The sequence below is a fragment of the Colobus angolensis genome, unplaced genomic scaffold (genome assembly GCF_000951035.1).
Source record: "Colobus angolensis palliatus isolate OR3802 unplaced genomic scaffold, Cang.pa_1.0 Scaffold27, whole genome shotgun sequence".
Lineage (NCBI taxonomy): Eukaryota > Metazoa > Chordata > Mammalia > Primates > Cercopithecidae > Colobus > Colobus angolensis.
In genome coordinates this window covers 6,926,351-6,946,078 of record NW_012115932.1, presented here as the reverse complement: position 1 = coordinate 6,946,078, position 19,728 = coordinate 6,926,351, and positions in this window count along the sequence as shown.

Genomic DNA, 19,728 nt, shown 5'->3' with positions numbered 1-19,728 from the left:
GCGCCCGGCCCACACACTTTTAAAAACTGCATGTTCAGGCCGGGCTCAGTGGGTCATGCCTGTAATCCCAGCACTTAGGGAGTCCGAAGTGGGCGGATCAGGAGGTCAGGAGATTGAGACCATACTGGCTAACATGGTGAAACCCAGTCTCTACTGAAAATACAAAAAATTAGCTGGGCGTGGTGGCGGGCGCCTGTAGTCCCAGCTACTCGGGAGGCTGAAGCAGGAGAATGGCATGAACCCGGAAGAAGGAGCTTGCAGTGAGCGGAGATCACGCCACTGCACTCCCGTCTGGGCGACAGATCAAGACTCGTTACATTAAAAAAAAAAAAAACCTGGATGTTTAATTGGATGTTCAATAAAAAGGACTGGATATCAAGTTACTGTGTTTCCTAAAATCATCAGTGTTTTTATTTATCCTGTACTTGAACATCCAAATCACTCCACTTTTTTAGGTTTGTTAATATTAAGAGTATTAGCTATAAAAAATTACAAATCTTTGTAAAAGTAAATTACTATGGCAATTTTGTTCTTGTATTAGGAATAGGCATTTCACGATAATTAGATAGCCTATTATTTAATGTTCTTTTTGAGAAAATATTAATTATTAATTGTTATTATGGATCAGTGTTGGATAATATTATTTTCTGTTGTTACCTTAAATACATATTATCAAATATGCATCTCAAATTACAAAGCAAAAGGTAAAATTTAACTATAATGTATCCGTTAATTAATGGCAAAAATGCTAAAAAGTTAGGTTAAACCAGAATTGTTTACTTTCAGTAAGATTCCAGTTATGAAAACTTGCAAACATAACACCACATTACATTTTTATTTTTGTTTCTGGCTTGGTCTTGTTACATATGAGGTTCTCCTTTTGGAAAATAAGTCCTATGCCATGATTTGCTTTGATCAAGAGATGCTCATTAATATTAGAATTTAGATATGAACAGTTAAATGTTATACTATAGATGAGTTAGATATCTTTTGTTGTTACTTATGATATTGCCTTTAAACTTTGAAAATATCTATTGATAATGTCAATTTCTAACTGAAGTCATGTTTTTCGTAGGACTTCAGCTAAAAGGATATTTACACACATACACGCACACACATTATATGCAATGAAGGTGCATTCAATCTTGGAATTGTGCAAACTCTGATAATCATTAAAACATATTTAGTACTTGCCCATTTGCATTAAAATGGATTCCAGGATCCTCCTGTATCTCTGATCTAATATTTTCAATGACATTAGAAGATCTTTGCTTGGATGGCATATGGGAAAACAGCATAACATTTTACATAAGGGAGGTGCATATTATGATTTTAACCTGTATTTCCAGGGTAAAATTTGGTCCTTATCATAAAGCTAGCTATCATATTTGTCCATTTCTGGTTATTTAAGGTGTTCTCTATTTATCTAAACTTTGCGGGAAAATGGTTCAATAGTTTGCATGTAAATTATTCCCTTGTCTGGTTTTAAATAAATATACAGTGGAAAATGCTAATTAAAACAAGTCTGGTTATTCAAACAATGCATTATTCAAGAAAATCTCTAATATTTAATTTAATTTTTTCTTAGATTTTAACAGTCTCTATGACCTTTTGTTATTAGAATTAATAAGTGAGTAATCAAAAACACAAATAAGCATGAGTATTAAGATCTAATATCATTGTTCATAAAAACACTTTAATAGTGGATCCTTTAAGACATATCAAATATTTATTATATTACAAAATCTGATGGTAACATTCTCTGTGTTGCCTGAGGGCATCAATTCCTCAATGAAATGTTTTTGTTATGACAATATTTTATGTTTCTTGTGGTGTACATTACAGCTAAAATAAATTGTGTTCTGAAAGCAATTCCTTTAAAAGATAATATGGTAAAATACTTTATACCTAGTGGCCAAGGGCAGCTCTTGTCTCTTTAAAGAGATTTTAATAAAAATATCAGTTTAATTTTGATTCACTACAATGTCTATAAATATATATTCTTTGGGAATGCACATATGAAACTATTCAAGCTTTGCTCTTTGTTAGCATGCAAACCATTAATGTCTGTCTTTAAAAACTATTTTTCAGGCTCATTTGTTGATAGTCAAGCTTTAATTAAATAAAAGTGTTGGGGCCGGACGCTGTGGCTCAAGCATGTAATCCCAGCACTTGGGGAGGCCAAGACGGGCGGATCACGAGGTCAGGAGATCGAGACCATCCTGGCTAATACGGTGAAACCCCGTCTCTACCAAAAAAGACAAAAAACTTAGCCGGGTGAGGTGGCGGGCGCCTGTAGTCTCAGCTGCTCCGGAGGCTGAGGCAGGAGAATGGCGTGAACTCGGGAGGCGGAGCTTGCAGTGAGCTGAGATCTGGCCACTGCACTCCAGCCTGGGTGACAGAGCGAGACCCCATCTCAAAAAAAAAGTGTTGGGATTAATGAAAAGAGATTGAAAAATGAGAAAAAGATGTATCAACCTGGCAGATCTTGCTGATTTGGTGTGAAGCAGTTGTATTTAAGATGGAATTGTAACAACAGTCTTTATAGTGTGACTCAATAAGGGAATATTCTTTACTGACTAATTTCCTTCAAATTTGCTAAACAATGTTTTTCTAATTTACTTAAATAATATCCAGTGAAGTGCAAGCATAATACTGCTGTCTAATTTTAGAATAACTCAGAGATTTTCATTAGCAGCCAGATAAATGATTTTTTTTTTTTTTTCTGGAGGAGCTAGCATGATGTATAACATTTAAATATTTTGAAGGAGATTCTCACTGTGTTAAAATCATCTACATCACCCCATCAGTTGCAAAAAGAAACGTTATTTTAATGAAAAATAGTTTTGTGTTGCTGAATACACTATCTTAAAGATAATTTTTTTCACCTTAACCAGACCATGTAATTATAGCTTAATAAAATTTGGATCATTTCAGAAATGGAAGCAAGATTATTTATTTTTAATGTTTAGATTTTTTTTCTTGCACAGGAGTGGAGAAATCTATTTCTAATTATGTTTAGCTTAGAAGGTGTAGGAGAAAAATTATTTTCCTTTTAACCCATTAGGTTCTCTACTAGGTCTCTGAAACAAAAGAAAGATTAACAAGAGGACAGCATAAACATTTATTTAATATAAAAGTCGCATGATGTGAAAGCTTTAATAAAGAGATTAAGACCTAAACATATGATTAAACCTGAGTGTTTTTACACTAAGTTTGATAAGGAATGAAAAGTCATGGAAAAAGCTAAGATTTTCTCCCAGTTCACTGGGGGAAACTTACCCTTCAGCAAAGCCTATGCCTTCAGATTATTCTTGAAGTTCCTCCATCTTTGGAGAAAGGAGGTTCCTTTCCTCCAGGACAGGGTGGGGACCTCTCATGTGAAAGTCTTATGACCTGCCTCAGGGAAGACAGTCAGAGAATCCTTCTGTCACCTACCATTACTCAAACGACTGCAGCTAAAAATACTAAATATGCTATGTTGTCATATTATGGGGTATCATGTCATGAACCCCACCATTCATCCACCTGAAACCTACCCAAGAAGCTTCACAATTCAGAAGCCGAGTTGGTAGATTGCCCCACATCCCATTGAACTAGTCTCTGAGCCCTGGGAACAGTTCTATCCAGTTAAACAATTGTATATCATTTTGGGAGGCAGTGGTATAGATGGGAGTAGTCAACCACCCAAATGAAGTGAGCAATCAGTCATTGAATAGGAGGTATGTGTATGGCAATAAGAGAAAAACAAAGGTTAATGGTTGTATCAAGTTAAGGGCAGAGAGAAGTCAATTAAGATTTCTAGATGTTGAGATTGAATAATTTTAAGATGGTGGAGTGAAGATAATGGTAGCAATTTCATAGATTTTCCTGACTTATAGTTTGAATATCTTTGGTTACGTCACTGGGTGTTCCAGTGAACTTTCTGAGTCGCCCAGATGCCAACAGGAATGAAGGTTGTCTGCATGATATGTTGTGAAGATTTCTCTTAAGTTTGTATGAAATCCTCCAGCATCAGCCTGCAAGTCCTCAGGAAAAAGGCAGTTTTTGTTCTCAATAATTCCAAGTCAGAAGGGAGAAAATTTAAGAACAAAATAAATGTTGGGGAGTTGTAACCAGATATTGGAGAAAACTATTAATAATTAAAGATCCAGTCCCATTTATAAGTAGATAACAAAACTTTACAGTGAACAGGATTAGATTTTATTATCCATACGTGTTTCCTATAGTTTTTCATGGAAACATTGTTTTCTCCTTGGTCACACAGCTTATGTCAAATATAATTACAGTAAGGCTAATTTACTTATAGTCTCATTAAACTTGGCCTGATTACTCACCTAAAAGTGGCAAGATTAGTAATTGACCACATAGGCTCTTTTTTCACTTTGCTTTGGTAAAACTTTTCATAAGGAATTTCAGATTGGGTATTTAAAAGCCTCTAAGGCTAGGAAGTTAAGCAGAGGAGCTTGTCATCAGATGTCATCCACAATACCTGTAGATTTCAATGAATTCCTCTCTTGTCAACATTTCCAGTATTTGGAAGGTTCCTGGGCCTGCCAGCAAGCAACCTTTTTTACTCATCTGTAAGGTCAGAAATCCTGTAAACCTGCTATCAGTTTGTTTTTCTTGTTTGTTTGTTTGGTTTTTCCCAAGAGGCTATTGAAAGCACTGACTCAATAAAGTCAAGCTTAGTTCCTTAAAACTGGGCATTCCAGTGAAAGCCTTACTAATGTAACCAATGTTTCCAATTATGTCCAGTTACAAGGATAACAGATTCTTATTGAAATTATGCAAATAACAACATTGCCATAAAATATGAATATTTAATAAGAGTTCCTGAATTTCAGAGGGATTAGATAGGAAGAAAAGAATAAATGTTTCATTTTTGTTTACAATGGCATACTTTACCAAGTAGCTGTAAGCTATAGATAGCTTAAGAGAAAAGAACAAAGTCATTCATTAGATATGAAAATAAAACATTGAAGAACTGTCAATTTTCCAAAACAAAAACCATAATAATTGTATTTCAGTTCATTCAGTTCCATGTAATTAATTACTGTTTGCTTGATCTTGGGTTAGTAGTTTTGTTACAGAAGCAGAAGCCCAGGAGAGCCAGAGTAACACCATTTTAAAATCAACTCCATTTTAAACAAGCAAGGCACATTCCTTCTCAGTCACAACCCATGGTCCTGAAATGTTTATAGTTGAGGAAACAGCCTAAACCTATAAGGACACACTCTGACAACAGTAGACAGTCCGGATGTCCCATTACCCATAAAAATATATGCTTTCAAGAAAATAACACTTATGCTTTGATGTACTCACACATTAAAATGTCAAGGGTAGTTTTCTTTAACTCAATAGAATAATGAATTTTGTCATTCTGTCTGCTCACCTGTACATAAGTACAGCTTAGTTTAGTCTTTGCATAGGAAAGACCTCTATACACAAAAACTTAAAACAAATATGGTGCACTCCTCCACTTGCTTTCTGAAGACACCGAACTCCGCAATGGAGTAACTTTGAATAAACTTGCTTCTTTCACTGAACTTTGAGACTCCTTGCATTCCTTCTTGCACAAGATCCAAGAACCCTCTCTGGGTATCTGACTCTAGACCACTTTTCCTGGTAACAGTTTCATGAACACATCAGATTCTTCATTAGAGTTTTGGAAATTCTTACCCAGTCTAATGGCATGACCTTAAAATGATCATAAATCTGTACTTTGCAAAAGCTTTCAGGAAAGTATGAAAGTAAAACTATCTTTAAATGACAAAATACTTGAAATGACTAACAAATATAAGGAAGGTTAAATATCACTTTTTATTTTACAGTGTTTGCCATGTAACTTAGAATATGAAACATTTTAATATCTCTCTTTATATAAGGAGAACATTCATATATATATTCTGCCCCCCAGACCCTCTGGAAAATCCTAAAATTAGTTTGAGATTGAAAAGACTTCATTTAGATTTGATTTTAGGAAGTTTGTCAAAAATATTGAAAGATTTGAATAACTGAGATCAAAGATTACTATGAAACTATATATATAATATATATAATAATATATAATATATATAATATATTATATATAATATATATATAATATATATATATATAGACAGAGAGAGTTATTTAACCAAAATGACAAAAAAAAATTCCAAAGGCAAAGGCAAATAAAGAAGTTTACATTGTTTTAAGCAAAATGTAACTCCTTTGATTTTGAGGTGACTTAGTTTTCCTAAGTAATAAAAGACCCAATTAAATGAACATAAATCATAGGAAAATTATTTACATAGAAGAAAAAAATCTTTCTGTCCTAGACAGCCTAATTAAAAGATGAAGAACCCCTTGTTACAGTTTGCTAATAAGAGCAGACCAATAATCCAAGAAAACTGTGTTATTCTAGTTTTGCTTCAGTAGACTTTTGAAATTAAGGGTCAGTATGTTTTAAAAACTTGTAAGTAAATCCATTCAATCTTAGCAGCTGGAGTACACAGAAAATTCCTTTCCTTCAAACCTATTATACAATCTTCTTCTCCTCCTCATCTTCCTCCTCTTCCTCCTGCTCCTTCTTCTTCTTCTCTTTCTTGTTTTTTTTTTTTTTTAATACATCTATACTTTTTTCTCATTTTGGAATAAACAGTCATTCTCTCCCTCTCTCTCTCTCTCTCTCTCTCTCTCTCTCTCTCTATATATATATATATATATATATATATAATTTTTTTTTTTTTGAATGGAGTCTTGCTATGTCAGCAGGCTGGAGTGCAGTGGTGCGATCTTGGCTCACTGCAACCTCCGCCTCCTGGGTTCAAGCGATTCTCCGGCCTCAGCCTCCCGAGGCATGTGCCACCACACCCAGCTAATTTTTGTATTTTTATTAGAGACGGGGTTTCACCATGTTGGCCAGGATAGTTTCGATCTCCTTACCTCATGATTTGCCTGCCTTGACCTTCAAAAGTGTTGGGATTACAGGTGTGAGCCATCATGCCCGGCCCTATATTCTGTCTTAGAATATAATCATTTTCATTTCCTCAGAACAAAAACATATTCGGCCTACAAAGTTGTTTTCCTTTATGCTTACAGTTTCTAGTAATTTCATTTACATATATTAATTATAAATTTTAGCCATTAGTGACCTCTCTTTTATGGAAAAACTATAAAGTAGGCAATTGTGAATTGTCTGTCACATACCAACATTCTATAGCAGACTAGAAAATTTTGTGAATATTTCATCTCACAATTTTTAAAAGTGTACAGTTCCTCATAGAATATATGAATTCTATGAGGAAGAATTTTTTATATTTTCTAAAGCAAAAAATTTTCTGCTATAGAATATTTTATGTTTGTTAATAGACTGAAATATGTTTAGCCTTTCTATACCATATAAAAATAATATGACAAAAGTACAAATTTAAACTTATGATTTTTTAATAAGTGAGTTTATCTCATGATTTTTAGTTAATAATTTTCATATCTTTAATATTTAATGCCTTCAATCTATTAATATATTTAATATTTAAAATTAATATGAGTTTAAAATACGTATTACTCAGCATAGCGTTAAGGTTGCAAGTTACCAAAAAAATTTTGGAAACAGTTTTCAGGCGGACATACTATAATAGCAAACAAAGCTAACCATCACGTCTAGTTATTTTTTAACATACATATATTAAGCAATCACCAAACATCACAGAGGCAAAGAAACTAAAAAGTTAAGCATACGGTTTTTTTTTTTCTTTTTTTTCCTGCCATGCTTGATATACATTAAGCAATTCTTACTCTCTTGTTTTTTGGTGGCAAGCAGATGAATAGAACTTTTTATTTCTAAATTTATTTTTAAAAATTGATATTTTAACTAGATTAATATTCATTAATGGCACTGGTACAACATTTTCATTATTCTTAAAATAGAAATGACTTGGATTTGAAATGATGGGGCAGAGGACTATGGATAACTAGTGGTAATGCTACTCTTTTTATTTTTTTTGAGACAGAGTCTTGCTCTATCGCCCAGGCTTGTATAAAATGGCTAGATCTCAGTTCACTGCAACCTCTGCCTCCTAAGTTCAAGTGATTCTCCTGCCTCAGCCTCCCAAGTAGCTGGGATTACAAGCATTTGCCACCATGCCTGGCTAACTTTTGTATTTTTAGTAGAGATTGGGTTTCACCACGTTGGCCAGGCTGGTCTCAAACTCCTGACCTTAGATGATCGGCCCACCTTGGCCTCCCAAAGTTCTGGGATTACAGACATGAGCCACTGCACCCAGCCAGTAATGCTACATTTATACACCATCTACTTTTTTCTTCTTTTGGCCATGCGTACAGCATTCCAGACTATTTTTCCCACTTCCTCCCTTTCTCCTTTTCCTCTCTTTTCTCCTCTCTCCATTGTCCTCCACTGCTCAAACATGATACAGTTTCAACAAAAGAGGAATAAGGAAATATTCCTTTCTTTGAGTCTCTGATTTCATCTCTCATAATAAACCTCAGACAAGATTTCTTCAAGTAATTCTGTATTCCTAGAGAAGCTTTTAGCATGTTAGCCTTGAAGTACCTTCATGTATATATATGTTCATACATTCATTTTTCCAAATACTTGTGAGTACCTCACTAATTCCTGGAGATATATGGGAATACATGCTCCTTTCCCTCAGGAACCCATTATCTGCCATCCTTTCTATAAATTAAAAAACAGTACTTAAAATAAGAAACAAACAAATAGTAACAACGAAGTAGAACTGGGATAATTTCTTATTTTCTTTCCTGTTAGATTTCAAACCTCACCATGTCACTATCTACTACCTTGGAGTCTGGAGAACACTGAATGGATGAATGGATGGATGGACAGAAGGATGAAATAGATGGATTAATGAACATTATCTGCTGACTGATATTCAAAGTCCTTAGCATATAGTCTTAGGTTTTCAAAGAGAGTCTGAGCCTGCAGAGCAAAGAAATGGAAAATTTGAGAGCTTTTTATAATAAGAAACTGCATGTCTTGTTATAGACATATAATGAATATATGTATTCTAACAGCACCATGCAAATTGCCTGTGTTTAAGAAATACTTGAACTTTTGAATAGCTCATAAAGGGAAAGAGGAAAAAAGAAAATTTGAGAGCTTTTTGATGGCCAAGTATATATGTAATGTTATATATATATGTGTGTGTGTGTACATGTATATGTAGGTATACCTACATGTATGCAGGCATATGTATGCATGTGTTTGTATGCCTACATGTATGTAGGCATACATATGCATGTGTTTGTATGCCTACATGTATGTGGGCATATGGTAGGCATACGTATGCATGCATTTGTATGCCTACATGTATGTAGGCATATGTATGCATGTATGTTTGTATGCCTACATATGGCATACATATGCATGTGTTTGTATACCTACATATATGTAGGTATATATGTATGTAGGTGTACATATACATATACACACTATATAAACATACATATATATGTATGTATACATATGCTTATACACACTATACATACTCTTATATGCACACAAATATATAATAAGTATATGCACATATATAATCACATAATTTCTAATACTTTATAGTTTACTGAATGACTTAAGTAACTGCTTAATTTTTCAAGAGCTTTAGGTGACTTTGTTCAAAAGGCAGGGCTAATGTCAGAAGTGGATTAGACTTTGGTTCCTGGACATGCAACACAATGTTTTTACTTCAACATGTCTCACCTTTATCTCTTTATACATATTTTCTCCTTTCTTCGTTATCAAACATATTCGACATAAGTTAATAATTATTATTCTGTTTTAATCTGGTCTCAGAAAGCCAACAGCTGATTCTTTCAAAGGCATGCAGATAATGTAGAATTAGAATTTCTTTTGACAGAAGAGGTGGAAAATCATAGTGGCTGGAACATCTTCACATTTTCACAAGTCTAAATAAAGCTGGTCTTTGCTATTCTCTCGAAGGATTCACTGTAGAATGTGAGGAGAAAGAAGCATCTGTCATACTGAGGCATGGGAATTGTTGGCATCACATAGGCTTTTTCCACCCGGCAGCAAAGCAAATATGAACCTGGCATCCTGCGGATTTCCACGCCCTTCCTGGTTTGAATCTTTGACGTGTCTGATAGGTCTGCCAGTTTCATAACTTGCTTTACTTTTAACTTTGATTATTTTTAGTTTTTAGATAGTTATGTTTTAATGTGGTTGACCAAGACAAACAGGATACATGAAAGACTTTACTTATTTTTATTGAGGCATACTTGAAAATTAAAAATTGTATATATTTAAGGTGTGCAAATTGATGATTTGACATACATATACATTGTGAAATAATCACTACAATCAAAGTAATTAATATATCCATCACCTCAGAGAGTCCTTCCTAACTTCCTTCCTTCCTTCCTTCTTTCCTCCCTCTCTCCCCTTCTTCTTTCCTTCCTTCCTTCCTTTTTTCCTTCCTTCCTTTTTTCCTTCCTTCCTTCCTTCCTTCCTTCCTTCCTTCCTTCCTTCCTTCCTTTGTTCTTTTTTTCCTTTGTGGTAAGAACATTTAAGATCTACAATCTTAGGAAATTTCAAATGCACAAAAATATTATTAATTTTTGGTCAGTTTATTGTAAATTAGATCTCCCAAATTTTTTCATCTTACATAATTGAAACTATGTACCCCTCAACCACCATCTCTCCATTTTACCGTCCTTCTCCAGCCCCTGATAACCTCCATTTTATTCTCTGCTTCTATGAGTCTATGGCTTCTATGAAACCAGTCTGTGGATCTTCACAGGGGTGCCAAGCATACAAAATGAGGAAAGGATAGTTTCTTCAATAAATGGTGTTAGGAAGACTGGATATCCACATGCAGAAAAATAAAATTTGACCCTTACATCATATACAAAAATAACTTCAAAATAGTAAAGACTTAAGATAAGATTAATTACGTTAACATTAAATGTAATATTTGAAACCGTGAAACTACTAGAAGAAGCCATATGGAAAACCTTCTTGAAATAGGTCTGGGCAATGATTTTTTTTTTTGTTGTTTTGGATGTGATACTAAAAGCATAGGCAACGAAAGCAAAAATAGACAAATGATATTAAATCAAACCGAAAAGCTTCTGCAATCAATGGACTTGAAAAGCAACCTAGGAAATGAGAGAAAACATTTGCACACCATATAGCTGATAAGAGTTTAATATCCAAAATATATAAGGAACTCATTCGACTCAATAGCAGGCCAAACACCTAAAATCAAAAAATAAATAACTGCATTAAAAAATGGTCAAAGGACCAGAAAAGATATTTCTCCAAAGAACCCATACTAATAGTCGAGAAGTATGTGAAAAGGTGCTCAACGTCGCTAATCATCAGGGAAATGCAAATCAAAATCATCTCACACAGATTAGAATGTCTGTCATAAAAAATATAAAATATATGGCTGGGCACTGTAGCTCATGCCTGTAATCCCAGCAATTTGTGAGGCTGAGGCAGGTAGACCATCAGGTCAGGAGTTGGAGACCAGCCTGATCAACATGGCAAAACCCCGTCTCTACTAAAAACTACAAAAATTAGCTGGACTTGGTAGCAGATTCCTGTAATCCCAGCTACTTGGGAAGCTGAGGCAGGAGAATCGCTTGAACCTGGGAGGTGGAGGTTGCAGTGAGCCAAGATCACGCCATTGCACTCCAACCTGGGCAACAAGAGTGAAATTCCATCTCAAAAAAAAAAAAAAATATATATATATGTATGTGTATATATATGTATATATATGTATGTATATGTGTGTGTATGTATGTATACATCTGTGTATATAATGGAATATTACTCAGTCTTAAAAAAGAAGGATATTCTGTCATTTGCAATAACAGATGAAACTGGGGGACATTATGTTAAATCAAATAAGTCAGCCAGAGAAAGACAGATATTGCATGATCTCATTTATATGTGAAATCTAAAAACAGCTCAACTCATAGAACCAGAAAGCAATTTATTTTTATTGTACAATTTGTTCCTAGGTTAAATTTATAGTTTTATAATCTTAAACATCTCGTAGAGACAAGTTTGATTGACTAGTAAATCTACGTAGAAAAACTTACAACTCTGAAGACATATCTGCTTTTATTTATCGAAAATCTTAAAACTAGCTTTATATATCAAAGAATATCCTACCTCATGTGAATCAAAAAAAAGAAGAAAAAGAAAAAATTTGAATGTTTCTGTATTTCTGAGAGTTTCAGGAATAATTAATTTACATAAGTGCTCATTCCTCCCTAAACAATTTCGAATAGAACTCCTTTAATGGGTTTTATAAATTAATTTGGTAAAATTACCTGGAGATTGAAAAAAACATATATGTAACATATATATTAATATGTAGACATACACATACATACAGATAGACACTAAGAGACATAGATTTTATTCTAAAATTGTAGCCACAGGTCAGTAAAATAGTGATACAAACTCACTGCTTTATATCCACTTCATATTTTTATCTGAATTATATTTCAGATAAATGGGACAAGTTGAGGTTACCTATTTAGTATGAGGGCAAACACTTCTCACCAGTATTTGTGGAGAAGGCTTTTTAGATTTCCTTTGCCCTGACATGTAATCTTATGGTGGCTGTAAGTTCCATTTTAGGGAAGTGACTGGAGAAATATCCAGCAGTTGTCTGGATGTCTTCAAAGCCCATCTGAGTGGATAAAATATTCAGTTTATTGTCAAGTAGACTTTTTTCTTTCCAACCTCAGTTATTTGCTTTTGGAGGAAGCTGAGTACCTAGCAACAAAGGGACCTAAAGTTCAGTGATTAAGAGGCTGACATGGAAAAGGGTAGGACCTTGGAAGGGAACCTTGGAATTCAGGAGAACTGAATGAGGATGGGAGGTGGCAAAAGGACTGTGGAAGCGCAGAAGCAATGGGGAGAAAGCGACCTTGGGGAGCCAGTGTGGGAAGATCAGAAGTTTCCTGAAGAAGCCAGTGAAATTCCAAATTATCCTCAGCAGATCATGCCAAGAGAAGGTTGGGCAGCACCGGCAGAACATAGAATCAGTAGGGTTTTGAGAAAGGAGTCTTCGTCGACAAGTTCCCATGGAAGGAGCAATATAAAATAGAAAGAGCGGACAGGCCTTAGAAAATCACAACTCCGCTCAGGCTGTGAATATCAACTTCTGATTAGGCCAACTTCTCACTTTAGAGCACTTAAAAAAGTCACCTTCTGTCCTTAGAGCACTTTAAAAAAATCATTTGTTTGGGACAAACAATAAATATTCCCGGCAGGACTTAACTCTTTTTTTAACCCAAGAATACATCTATTCCAAGTGACTCAAAACCAAAGCCAGTAAGCCTTTTATGACTTATCCATGGACAAAAGAGGTATCCCAAAAGAAATTTCAAAAGATACAGACCTCCCAAGATCCAAAATTATTTCCAAAGATAGCCAAAGGGAAAACAGATGAAGAAACCACCCTCTTCATCTCACTAGAGACAGCAAAAGGTTAGTAGGACATTAGCAGCAAATGATGTGCAAACTATATTTCTGTCCAGCCTACTCTTGGCATCCCCAGTGTGATGGCTGAGTGCCTGCAGATGTTGGCCCAATAATCTTTCTGCCCAGAGAGGTAGAAAGTCAAGCCAAGTTTACAGGACACTAAACAAGATAAACAGGAAACTAATACTTGTCCCTGAGAAAGGATCAATAACCAATGAATACCCAAAAAACAAGTTCACAAGAATCACAACTCAAAAAATTTGTTCTTACAAATACTTTTCTCTCGCAAATCTGAAGTTGGAAAGGCTTTATTTATAACCTTCTTCTCTTAATCAGGGTCTATGGACAGAGACCCCGGAAACTGATATGGTAAGAATTCTTATCCTTTTTCAGATTTGATGATTGTCCCAGACTTCAACTGCAGTCTCTGGGGTGAGTAGAGTATTCCAGGTTTTTTCTGCCTCTGTGGTCAACAAAAACTGTAAGAGAGGGAGAAAAATCTTTTCGTTCTTTCCTTCTAGGTTCTCAACTGGAGTTTTATAACAAAAGACAGATTACTAGGAAAAGATCATACTAATTCATTTAATATATATTTTATGTGACATGGAGCTTCATAAGGAAATGAAGACCCCTAATAAATGGTTAAGCCGAAGCGTTTTTATAGTAAGTGTGATTAAGAATAGAGAGCTACGGGGAAAAAAAAGTCGTAGGACAAAAGGGTATGAGCTAAGTGGAGTAAACTGGAGGAGACTTAGTAAGGCTTATTCATTAAAATTCCTTTTGGCATTTCTCCATCCTCAGATGTAAGGAGACTCCTTTCCTTCTGGTATAGTGAGGGCATCTCTCACAGAAAGGTCTTGTGACCTGCTTCAGCAAAGTAGGTCAGAAAGTCCTTCCAGCATCTGCCATTTCTCAAATTCCTTCAGCTAAAAATATTCAGTTTGCCACAGTGTCCTAGTTTGGGGTAGCATATCCTGAACCCCATCAAAGGTAATAGTATTCTGGAAACCATTTCTGAGTTAATGAATCACATAAAAAGCATGTTGCAGGGGAATTTTATATAGTTGACCCACCCCTAGAGCACTGTTAGGAGATATACCTAATGTAAATGATGAGTTAATGGGTGCAGCACACCAACGTGGCACATGTATACATACGTAACAAACCTACACATTGTGCACATGTGCCCTAGAACTTAAAGTACAATAAAAAAAAAGAATTTTTCCCTTTAACTTTTTATCAAAGAACACCTTTAGATTTAAGTTTCTCTAATATTTCTCTGATGCTCTTTTTGTTCTTAGGTTTCTCCTCCCTTCTTGTTCTTGTTCTTCTTGTTCTTGTCCTCCTCCTCCTCCTCCTCCTCCTTCTTTTTTGGTAAATTTCTCTCATCAGTGCAGTCCATGTATGTTAAGCATCCAAGGAGCTGCAAAGTCTTCTCAGCCAACACATTTCTTTTTGTGAAAAAAAAAATTATGAAAATTTAAAACATACACAACAGTAGATACAGAAATATGATACCCCGTGTACCTATCAACAGTTTAAACAATTGCCAACTCATTTCTAAATTTGTTCACATTATTAACTATTTAGTAACCTTCCCTTTTGTAGATTATTTTGAAGAAAAATGTGTATTTCATATAGCTTCATCTGTAACATTTTCAACATAAATGATAGGAATTCTGCTTTTAAAAAACTAATATTGTTATCACACCCTCCTTCAACTCGCCCTCACCCATAAAAATCACAGTTATTGTTTAGCATCATTAAATATCCAGTGCTCCCATCTCTCTGATTGCCTGTATTTTTTCTTTCTTTGTCTGTTTGTGTTTTAGTTTAGTTATATTAGGATAGAAATAACAGAGCCAGCCTCCTGGTAGTTGGGACTACAGGCGTGCACCACTATGCCCGGCTAATTTTTTTGTATTTTTAGTAGAGATGGGGTTTCACTATGCTGGTCAGGTTGGCCTTGAACTCCTGACCTTGTGATCCGCCTGCTTTGGCCTCCCAAAGTGCTGGCATTACAGGTGTGAGCCACCGTGCCCAACCCCAGGCCTGGTGAATCTTTAGATGGGTATTTCTGAAGTGTATATACTGTGCAAGGAAGAAAGGTGTATGTGATTAGGATATAAAGTATGGTGAAATATCCTGGAATTCAATGCTTTTAAAATATAGCTTAGGAGATAAATCACATTGATGTGAAAACAATATGTAGCTCAGAGGCTATACAGCTTGAAGAATACTATTTTCAAAGGCAGATGCCTAGAATATAGTAATTTTCCCTCCCAAGAAAGAATCAACCATAGATTCTGGGGATGTTAAGGTTTCAGGAGACTTCAAACACTGTATGGTTGTTCCCCTTTATTTATTACTATTATGAGTTTTTTAAAAGTTGTTTAAAATTATTATGGATACATAATGGTTGTATATATTTATGGTGTACATGTGATTTTTTGATACAAGCATACAATATGTAATGATCAAATCAGAGTCCACCTGATTTGGGATCCACCTCTCAAGCATTTATCATTTCTTTGTATTAGGAATATTCTAATTTCACTCCTTTAGTTATTTTGAAATATACAATAAATTATTGTTAACTATGGTCACCTGTTGTGTTCCTGAACACTAGATCTCATTCCTTCTATCTCAGTGTATTTTTGTACCCATTAACTATCCCCTCTTTGTCCCAGGCCTCATTTTCCTTCCCATCCTCTGGTAGCCATCATTCTACTCTCTATCTCCATGAGTTCAATTTCTTTTTTAGTTCCCACCTGTGAGTGAGAAATGTGATACCTGTCTTATTTCAATAAACATAATATTCCCTAGTTCCACTATATTTTTGAAAATTACAAGATGTCATTTTTTATGGCTGAATAATATTCCATTGTGTATATGTACCACATTTTTCTTTATCCATTCATTTGATGATGGACACTTTGGCTGATTCCATATCTTGGTGATTGTGAATAGTGCTGCAATAAACATGGGAATGGAGATATTTCTTAGATAATACTAATTTCCTTTCATTGAGATATACACCCAGGAGTGAATTTCCTGGATCATATGGTAGTTCTGTTCATAGTTTTTTTAGAATACTCCATACTGTTCTTCAGAGTGGCTGTACTACTTGTATTCCCACAGAGTATGGAAGTTCCCCTTTTGTTATATCTTTGCCAGCATCCATTATTACCTGTCTTTTGCATAAAAGCCATTTTAACTGGGGTCAGGCGATGTCTCATTGTAGTTTTGATTTGCATTTCTCTGATGATTAGCAATGTTGAGCATGTTTTCATATACCTGTTGGCCATTTCTATGTCTTCTTTTGAGAAATGTCTACATAGATCTTTTGCCCATTTTCTAATCAAATTATTTGTTGAGATGTTTGAGCTTCTCATATATTTTGTTATTAATCCCTTGTCAGATGGGTAGTTTGCAAGTATTTTCTCCCATCTGTGGATTGTCTCTTCAGTTTGTTGATGGTTTCCTTTGCTGTACAGAAGTTTGACTTGATGTCATCCCATTCGTCTATTTTTGCTTTGGTTGCCTGTGCCTATGGGATGTATTAATCAAGTCTTTGCCCACTCTAATATCCTGGAGATTTTCCCCAGTGTTTTCTTGTAGTGGTTTCATAGTTTGAAGTCATAGATTAAGTCTTTAATCCATTTTGATTTGATTTTTGTATATGGGGAGAGTTAGGGGTGTAGTTTCCTTTTTCTGCATGTGAATATCCAGTTTCGCCAGCACCATTTATTGAAGAGACTGTTCTTTCTTCAATGTATATTCTTGGAGCCATTCTCAAAAATGTGTTGACTGTTGTATTAGTTCATTTTTCACACTGCTATAAAGAACTTCCGAGACTGGGTAATTTATTATTTTATTTTATTTTTAGTTTTTGCTCCAGGTAACAGGTTTTTTAAAAAAATGTATTCATTATATTTTAAGTTTTGGGATACATGTGTAGAACATGCAGGTTTGTACACAGGTATACACATGACACGGTGGTTTGCTGCACCCATCAACCTGTCATCTATATTAGTGCTACCCCTCCCCTAGCCTGCCACCCCCTGAGAGGCCCTGGTGTATGTTGTTCCCTTCCCTGTGTCCAAGTGTTCTCATTGTTCTACTCCCACTTATGAGTGAGAACATGTGGTGTTTGGTTCTCTGTTCTTGTGTTAGTTTGCTGAGAATGATGGTTTCCAGATTCATTCATGTCCCTGCAAAATGACATGAACTCATCCTTTTTTATGGCTGCATAGTATTCCATGGTATATATGTGCCACATTTTCTTTATCCAGTCTATCTTTAATGGGCATTTGGGTTGGTTCCAAGTCTTTGCTATTGTGAATAGTGCTGCAATAAACATACATGTTCATGTGTCTTTATAGTAGAATTATTTATAATCCTTTGGGTATATACCCAGTAATGGGATTGCTGGGTCAAATGGTATTTCTAGTTCTAGGTCCTTGAGGAATTGCCACATTGTCTTTCACAATGGTTGAACTAATTTACACTCCCACCCACAGTGTAAAAGCATTCCTATTTCTCTACATCCTCTCCAGCATCTGTTGTTTTTTGACTTTTTAATGATCACCATTCTAACTGGCATGAGATGGTATCTCATTGTGGTTTTGATTCGCATTTCTCTAATTACCAGTGATGATGAGCTTTTTTCATATGCTTGTTGGTCACATAAATGTCTTCTTTTGAGAAGTGTTTGTTCATATCCTTTACCCACTTTTTGATGGGGTTGTTGGTCTTTGTCTTGTAAATTTGTTTAAGTTCCTTGTAGATTCTGGATATTAGCCCTTTGTCAAATAAATAGATGGCAAAATTTTTCTCCCATTCTGTAGGCTGACTGTTCACTCTGATGATAGTTTCTTTTACTGTGCAGAAGCTCTTTAGTTTAATTAGATCCCATTTGTCAATTTTGTCTTTTGTTGCCATTGCTGTTGGTGTTTTAGTCATGAAATATTTGTCCATGCCTGTGTCCTGAAAGGTATTGCCTAGGTTTTCTTCTTGGGTTTTTATGACTTTAGGTCATATCTTTAATCTATCTTGAGTAAATTTTAGTATAAAGTGTAAGGAAGGGGTCCAGTTTGAGTTTACTGCATATGGCTAGCCAGTTTTCCTAACGGCATTTGTTATCTGTTTTGGTTCCAGTACCATGCTGTTTTGGATACGGTAGCCTTGTAGTATAGTTTGAAGTCAGGTAGCATGATGCCTCCAGCTTTGTTCTTTTTGCTTAAGATTGTCTTGACTATATGGGCTATTTTTTGGCTCCAAATGAAATCTAAAGTAGTTTTTTCCCCTAATTCTGTGAATAAAGTCAATAGTAGCTTGATGGGGATAGCATTGAATCTATAAATTACTTTGGGCAGTATGGCCATTTTCACGGTATTGATTCTTCCTATCCATGAGGATGGAATGTTTTTCCATATGTTTGTGTCCTCTCTTATTTCCTTGAGCAGTGGTTTGTAGTTCTCCTTGAAGAGGCCTTTCACATCCCTTGTAAGTTGTATTCTTAGGTATTTTATTCTCTTTGTAGCAATTGTGAATGGGAGTTCACTCATTATTTCGCTGTCTGTTTGTCTATTATTGGTGTATAGGAATGCTTGTGAGTTTTGCACCTTGATTTTGTATCCTGAGACTTTGCTGAAGTTGCTTATCAGCCTAAGGAGATTTTGGGCTGAGATTATAAGCTTTTCTAAATATACAATCATGTCATCTGCACACAGAAACAATTTGACTCCTGTATTTCTATTTGAATGCCCCTTATTTCTTTCTCTTGCCTGATTGCCCTGGCCAGAACTTCCAATACTATGTTGAATAGGAGTAGTGAGAGAGGGCATCCTTGTCTTGTGCTGGTTTTCAAAGGGAAGGTTTCCAGGTTTTGCCCATTCAGTATGATATTGGCTGTGGGTTTGTCATAAATAGCTCTTATTATTTTGAGATATGTTCAATCAATACCTAGTCTGTTGAGAGTTCTTAACATGAAGGAGGTGTTGAATTTTATCGAAGGCCTTTTCTGTATCTATTGAGATAATCATGTGTTTTTTGTCATTGGTTCTGTTTATGTGATGAATTACGTTTATAGATTTGCATATGTGGAACCAGCCTTGTATCCCAGGGATGAAGCCAACTTGATCGCGGTGCATAAGCTTTTTGATGTGCTGCTGGATTCGGTTTGCCAGTATTTTATTGAGGATTTTCGCATCGATGTTCATCAGGGATATTGGCCTGAA